The sequence below is a fragment of the Papio anubis genome, chromosome 15 (genome assembly GCF_008728515.1).
Source record: "Papio anubis isolate 15944 chromosome 15, Panubis1.0, whole genome shotgun sequence".
Classification (NCBI taxonomy): Eukaryota; Metazoa; Chordata; class Mammalia; order Primates; family Cercopithecidae; genus Papio; species Papio anubis.
This window is the reverse complement of record NC_044990.1, coordinates 3,787,857-3,796,104: the sequence shown is the minus strand read 5'-3', so window position 1 is coordinate 3,796,104 and position 8,248 is coordinate 3,787,857.

The window sequence follows — 8,248 nt, the reverse complement described above, 5'->3', positions numbered from 1 at the left end:
TGCAGGTCTGTTACATGGCTATATTGCATGATGCTGAGGTTTGTATTGTGATTGATTCCATCACCCAGGTACTAAGCATAGCACCCAAGAGTTAGTTTTTCACACATTGCCCCCTTCTTTCCCTCTGCCATTTAGTAGCCCCCAGTGTTTATTGTTGCCACCTTTATGTCTATGAGTACCCAATGTTTAGCTGCCACTTATAAGTAAGAACATGCAGTATTCAGTTTTCTGTTAATTTTATGTTAATTCATTTAGGATAATGGCATCCAGCTGCATCCATGTTGCTGCAAAAAAACATGATTTCATTCTTTTTTATGGCCATGGTGTATATGTACCACATTTTCTTTATTCAGGTCGCCGTTGATGGGCACCTAGGTTTATTCCATGTCTTTGCTATTGTGAAAAGTGCTGCCATGAACACAGGAGTGCAAATGTCTTTTTGGAAGACTGGTTTATTTTCTTTTGTATATATACCCAGTAATGGAATCGCTGGGTTGAATGCTAGTTCTAAGTTTTTTGAGAAATCTTCAAACAGCTTTCTATGGTGGCTGAACTAAATTACATTCCCACCAGCAGTGTACAAGCACTTCCTTTTCTCTACAGCCTTGCCAGCGTCTGTCATTTTTTGACTTTTTAATAATAGCCATCCTGATGATATCTCACCATGGTTTTGATTCGCATTTCTCTGATGATTAGTGAGGTTGAGGATTTTTTTTCATACGTTTGTTGACCACCCTATGTCTTTTTTGAGAAGTGTCTGTTTATATTTTTTGCCCACTTTTTAATGGGGTCATTTGTTTTTTGCTTGTTGAATTGTTTAGGATCCTTATAGATTCTGCATATTAGACCTTTTTCAGATGCATAGTTTGCAAAATTTTATGCCATTTTGTAGGTTGTCTGTTCACAGTGTTGATAGTTTATTTTGCTGTGCAGAAGCTCTTTAGTTTAATTAGGTTCCACTTGTCAATTTTTGTTTCTATTTCAAGTGATTTTGAGGACTCCAAATTTTTTTTTTTTTTTTTGAGACGGAGTCTCGCTCTGTCGCCCAGGCTGGAGTGCAGTGGCCAGATCTCAGCTCACTGCAAGCTCCGCCTCCTGGGTTTATGTCATTCTCCTGCCTCAGCCTCCCGAGTAGCTGGGACTACAGGCGCCCGCCACCTCGCCCGGCTAGTTTTTTGTATTTTTTTAGTAGAGACGGGGTTTCACCATGTTAGCCAGGATGGTCTTGATCTCCTGACCTCGTGATCCGCCTGTCTCAGCCTCCCAAAGTGCTAGGATTATAGGCTTGAGCCACCGCGCCCGGCCATCCAAATTGTTTCTTAAGGCCAATATATAGAATGGTATTTTCTAGGTTTTCTCCTAGGAGTCTTACAGTTTGAAATCTTACATTTAAATCTTTAATCCATCTTGAGTTAATGTTTGTATATGGTATAAGGTAAGGGAGTCCAGTTTCATTCTTCTGCACATGGCTAGCCAGTTATCCCAGCACCTTTTTTTGAATAGGGAGTCTTTTCCCCATTATTTATTTTTGTCTAATTTGCTGTAGATCAGATGGGTAGAGGTGTGCAGCTTTATTTCTGGGGTTTCTATTCTGTTCCACTGATCTGTGTAACTGTTTTTGTGCCAGTATCATGTTGTTCTGGTTACTGTAGCCTGATAGGATATAGTACAAAGTCAGGTTATGTGATGCCTTAAGCTTTATTCTTTTTGCTTAGAACTTCTTTGGCTGTATGGGCTCTTTCTTGGTTCCATATGAGGATTAGAATAGTTTTTTTTTTTTTCTATTTCTGTGAAAAATGGCATTGGTAGTTTGATAGGAATAGCACTGAACTTACAGATTGTTTTTGTCAATAGTGATTCTTCCAATCCATGAGCATGAATGTTTTTCCATTTATTGGTGTCATCTCTGATTTCTTTCAGCAGTGTTTTGTAGTTCTCTTAGTAGAGATATTAACTTCCTTAGTTAGATGTATTCCTAAGTATTTTTTAATGGACATTGTAAATGGGATTGCATTCTTGATTTGGCTCTGAGCTTGAATGTTACTGGTATATATAAATGCTACTTATTTTGGTACATCGATTTTGTATCCTGAAACTTTGCTGGAATCAAAATCATTGAACAGTTCCAGGAGCCTTTTAGCAGAGTCTTCAGGGTTCTCTAGGTATAGAATCATATCATCAGTGAAGAGAGTTTGACTCCCTCTTTTCCTATTTGGATGCCTTTAATTTCTTTCTCTTGCCCGATTGTTCCGGCTAGGACTTACAGTACTACGTTGAATAGGAGTGGTGAGAGAGGATATCCTTGTCTTACTCTTACAGGGAATGCTTCCAGCTTTTGCCCATTCAGCATGATGTTGGCTATAAATTTATCACAGATGGCTCTTACTATTTTGAGGCTTGTTTCTTTGATGTCTAGATTGTTGAGGGTTTTTATCATGAAAGGACGTTGGATTGTATCAAAAGCTTTGTCCACATCTAACGAGATAAACATGTGGTTTATGGTTTTAATCCTGTTTATGTGGTGAATCACATTTATTAACACTTGTTGAACCAACCTTGCATCAGGAATAAAGCCTACTTGATCGTGGTGAATTAACTTTTTGATTTGCTGCTGCATTCATGAGTATTTGAGGATTTTTGCATCTGTGTTCATCAGGGATATTGACCTGTAGTTTCCTATTTTTTTTGTTTTTGAGACAGAGTCTTGCTCTGTCGCCCAAGCTGGAGCACAGTGGCACGATCTTGGCTCACTGCAAGTTCTGCCTCCCAGGTTCATGCCATTTTCCTGCCTCAGCCTCCCGAGTAGCTGGGAGTACAGGCGCCCGCCACCATGCCCGGCTAATTTTTTGTGTTTTTAGTAGAGATGGAGTTTCACCATGTTAGCCAGGATGGTCTCAATCTCTGGACCTCGTGGTCTGTCTACCTCAGCCTCCCAAAGTGCTGGAATTACAGCTGTGAGCCACCACACCTGGCCAGTTTTCTTTTATAGCTATGTCTTTGCAGGATTTTGGTAACAGAATGACACTGTTTTTGTAGAATGACTTAGGAAGGAGTCCCACCTCCTTGATTTTTTGGGATTAGGTTCAGCAGAATTGGCACCAGCTCTTCTTGTGTACATCTCGTAGAATTCAGCTGTGAATCCAAAGAATTTACCCATTTCCTCTAGATTTTTTAGTTGATTTGCATAAAGGTATTCATAATAGTTGCTGAGAATCTTTTGTATTTCTGTAGGATTGGTTGTAATGTCATCTTTGTCATTTCTGATTGTGCTGATTTGGATCTTCTTTTTCTGTTTGTTCAGCTACCTGGTTGTCTATTGATTTTCTATCCCTTCAAAGACCCAACTTTTGGTTTCATTAATTATTTGTATGGATTTTTGGGTCTCCATTTGCATTCAGTTCTGCTCTTCTTTCTTTTCTTCTGCTATCTTTGGGATTAGTTTGTTCTTATTTTCCTAGTTCCTCTAGGTGTGATGTTCAATTGTTAATTTGAGATCTTTCTAACTTTTTGATGTAGGTGTTTAGTGCTACAAAGTTTCCTCTTAATACTGCTTTTCCTGCATCCAAGTGATTTTGGTATGTTGTGTCTTTGTTGTAATTTATTTCATGGATTTTTTTTATTTCTGCCTTAATTGTATTGTTTACCCAAAAGAGTCATTCAGGAGCAGGTTTTTTCATTTTCATATAATCATGTAGTTTTGAGAGATTATCTTGGTACTAATTTCTATTTTTATTCCATTGTGGTCAGAAAGTATCAATGATTTTTCTAATTTATTGAGACTTGCTTTATGACCAAACATGTGGTTGATCTTGGAAAATGTTCTGTGTGTGGAAAAGAAAAATATATATTCTGGGGTTGATGAACAGAGTACTCTGTAGATGTCTGTTGGTTCAGTTGATCAGGTCTAGAATTTTGGTCTAGAATTTGTTAGTTTCCCACCTTGATGATCTGATGCTGTCAGTGGGGTGTTGAAGTCCTCCACTATTGATTGTGTGGCTGTATAAGTCTTTTCTAGGTGTAGAACTTCTTGTTTTATGAATGTGGATGCTCCAGTGTTGGGTGCATATACATTTAGTCTTCTTGTTGAATTAAACCCTTTATCACTATATAATGCCCTTTTTTGTCCTTTCTTACTGCTGTTGTTTTAAAGTCTATTTTATCTAAGAATCACAACCTCTGCTCTTTTTGGTGTTCTGTTGGCATAATAGCTCTTTCCCCAACCCTTTACTTCAAGCCTATGGGTGTCATTATGTGTGAGATGGATCTCTTAAAGACAACAAACAGATGGGTCTTGATTTTTTTTTTATCCAATTTGCTACTCTGTGCCTTTTAAGTGGGGACATTTGAACTGTTGACATTAAAGGTTAATATTGATATGTGAAGTTTTGATCTTATGCTAAAGTTGATAGCTGGTTGCTTTGTAGTTTTTATTGCACAGTTAATTTATAGGGTCTGTGAGCTATGTAACTTAAGTATGTTTTTGTGGTAGCAGGTATCATTCTTTCATTTCCATGGTTAGAAGTCCTTTAGGGATCTCTTGTGAGTCTGGTCTAATGGTAACAAATTCCCTTAACACTTGCTTGTCTGGAAAATATTTTATTTCTCTTTCAGTTATGAAGCTTAGTTTGGTAGGATATTAAATTCTTGGTTGGAATTTCTTTTATTTAAGAATGCTGAAAATAGGCCCCCATCCCTCGTGGCTTGCAAGGTTTCAGCTGAGAAGTCCACTATTAACCTGACAGGTTTACCTTTGCATGTGATCTAACCATTTTCTTTAACAGCATTTAAAGTGTTTTTCTTTAGCACTGACCATGGACAGTCCAGTGACTATATGCCTTGATGATATTTGTTTTGTATGGTATCTCACAGGTGTTCTCTGGATTTCTTAATTTGGATGACTACCTCTATCAAAATTAGGAAACTTTTCTTGAATTATTTCCTCAAATATGTATTCCAAGTTGTTTACTTTTCTCTTTCTCTCTCAGGAACACTAATAATTCATAGATGTGGTCACATTACATAATCCCAAATTTCTCAAGGACTTTGTTCACTTTTTAATATTCTTTTTTCTCTATTTTTTATCTGACTAGGTTAGTTCAAAAGACCTTCAAGCTCTGAAATTCTTTCTTCTGCTTAGTCCAGTCTATTGATAAAGCTTTCAGTTGTATTTTGAAATTCTTTACATGAGTTTTTCAATTCCAGAAGCTGTGACTGATTTCTTTTTAAGTTGCTTATCTCCTTTCATTTCCTGGATTGCTTTAGAAGTTTCTTTGTGTTGATTTTAATCCTTGTCTTGGATTGCCTTGCAATCCATGCTTTGAATTCTTTATCTGTCATTTCTGAGTTTCCTTTTTGGTTAGAGACCACTGAAAAGCTGGTGTGATCCTTTGGTAGTGTCACACTACATTCCGATTTTTCATGCCAGAAATCTTTTTTTTTTTTTTTTTTTTTTTTGAGGCGGAGTTTCGCTCTTGTTGCCCAGGCTGGAGTGCAATGGTGTGATCTCAGCTCACCATAACCTCTGCCTCCCAGGTTCAAGTAATTCTGCTGCCTCAGCCTCCCAAGCAGCTGGGATTACAGGCATACACCACCACGCCCGCTATTTTTTGTATTTTTAGTAGAGACAGGGTTTCTCCTTTTCAGTGAGGCTGGTCTCGAACTCCTGACCCCAAGTGATCTGCTTGCCACGGCTTCCCAAAGTGCTGGGATTACAGGCATGAGCCACCACGCCCAGCCTCATGCCAGAATTCTTATGCTGGTCCCATCTCATCTGGAAATGCTGATACTTCTAATTTTTTAAATTATTTTTGTGAGGGTAGAATTTTTCTTTTCTTTCTTTCTTTCTTTCCCTATAAAATTATTGCTTTTTTTTTTCCTTTCCCATCTCTCACCCTAGGGAGTGTGACTGTAGAGAATGTTAGGTAGGGTCTTTTGGCTTTGCTTCTATAACCCTGTGTACTCTGTCAGCAGGTTTTATATTGAACTCTGCAGTTCCACTATAAGCCAATAGATGACACTTAGGAGTAAGAGCCAGCTGCAGCCAATGGAGTCAGGTGTATACTTGACCCTTGTTTACTGACAGAAGCCACTGTTGCCTCATGTAATGAGTTGATCTGTGGAGTGCACAGTGATCTGAGCTCCCTGTTCAGCCCTGAAGGGCTCTCTCTTCTTCCCAATCTAGATTCTTCACCTCTAAACTGTATCTATCAAATTTCTTAATCGAGGTAATCTCTAGCTTAGCAATTCATGAAATAAGAACTTTCTGCAGAAAATAGAGGCTATTGACTGAGTTGGTTGAAAGCTGTCTCTTATTAAATTTTTAATTCATAGGGTAGATTTTAAAGTCACTACTAATTCTATGCAATATTCCTAATGTATTCTATGAAAATGTACAGAAAAACCTTCATTATTTTTGCATAGGCTTAATAGGTTGTGAGTGTTCTTACAAATGTTCTAGTTTCCCTGATAGGTTTAATCTGAATAATAGAACTGCATACATCTTCCTGTTGTGACTTAAGGAAACTCGTTTGTAGGAGCATCTACCTCATTGCTCCAATTTAGTATTCACGACACAATTTTTTGATCTTCAATCCTACAAAGGAAAGCGTGAAAGTCAGGAGAATTCTGTTTTGCTTGGTTATCATTTATATAGTTTTCACTCTACAGCAATAAATTGATATCCTAGAGTATTTATCCATCTTTTCTGAGATTGTACTGTTAAGGCTTTGAAAGGCTGATGAACATAGGCGAATGGAAAAAAAAATTACTTTCTGAACATTATGCTAGGACTATGCTACTCCCTAAGGCCCTCCTGGAGCAGCCATTTGTACTTTTTCACTGGCAACTCTTTTCTTTTTTTAACATTCAACAAGAAAAACACATTCTTTAAGGGAAAAAAATGCTTGTATAATGAAGTAGTATCCATTAGCAGCGTTATTTCTAAGAGCCAAAAGATGGAAATAACCCAACTTTCCCTCAATGCATGAATACATTTTTTAAATGTGGTATATATAAAATATTGGTTTTAGACTATCATAATCTTTTTTATTAAAATCTGATTTTTATTAAAAATCATTAATTTTATGAATTCAGTCAACTTATTCTATGAAGTCAAGAAGATTGCACTACTAGTGGCAAGTAGTATCAATATAAATAAAATATTTTTTATCAGTGAGACTTTTCACATTGTCTAAAATATTCTTATATACTGATAGACCCCCAACTTAATGATGGCTCAACTTGCAATTTTTTGACTTCACCACGGTGTGAAACCACTGCAATTTCAACACACTCCAAATTTTGAATTTTCCCAGGCTGGCAATACGCGGTACATGAGATATATAATACTTTATTATAAGATAGACTTTATGTTAGATAATGGTGCCCACCAGTAGGCTAATGTAAGTGATCTAATAATGTTTAAGGTAGGCTAGGCTATGATGTTTGGTAGGTTAGGTGTATTAAATGCATTTTCATCTTACAATGTTTTTAACTTACAATGGGTTTATTGGGATGTAACCCCATCATAAGTTGAGAAGCTTCTGTACTATGGGGTGAAAATCTCTACTCTAAAAACCTGAAGTTCCAAAATCTGACACTGTTTGAATGCAGACATAATGCCCCCAGTGGAAAATTCCACATCTGACCTCATGTGACAGGTCAATAGCAAAAACAGTCAAAACTTTGCTTCATGCACAAAATTACTTTATAAAATCCTGTATAAAATTCAGGCTATGTGTATAAGGTATATATGAAACGTAAGTGAATTTTGTGTTTAGACTTGGGTCTCATTCCTAAGATCTTTCTTTAAGTATATACAAATATTCTAAAATCAAAAGAATCCAAATTTCAAACATTTCCGGTCTCAGGCATTTTGGATAAGGGATATTCAATCTGTCTTCCTAGAAAAATAAAAATTCTATTCAGTGTGACAGAAACTTAAAAATGGACTTACCAAACTTGGACTTAATAGATTCTTCTCAAACTGCTCATTTTTTCCCACTTGATTTTTGACGGGAACTTTTACTTTGAAATTTTTTACGTCGAGCCCGAAAGGTAGATTTTAAAATAATTATCCTCACAGATACATTTCTAAAATATCACATACTTTCTAAACATCTATGATTACGTAAATTCTTAAAGATTTGAAAAGTCAGTGATTGGGAGGCTATATCATTTTCTACCTATATTTTGTGGATAATGTGGAAAATTTAGGAATAACGTACAAAAATTATGCATTTCAAAATAG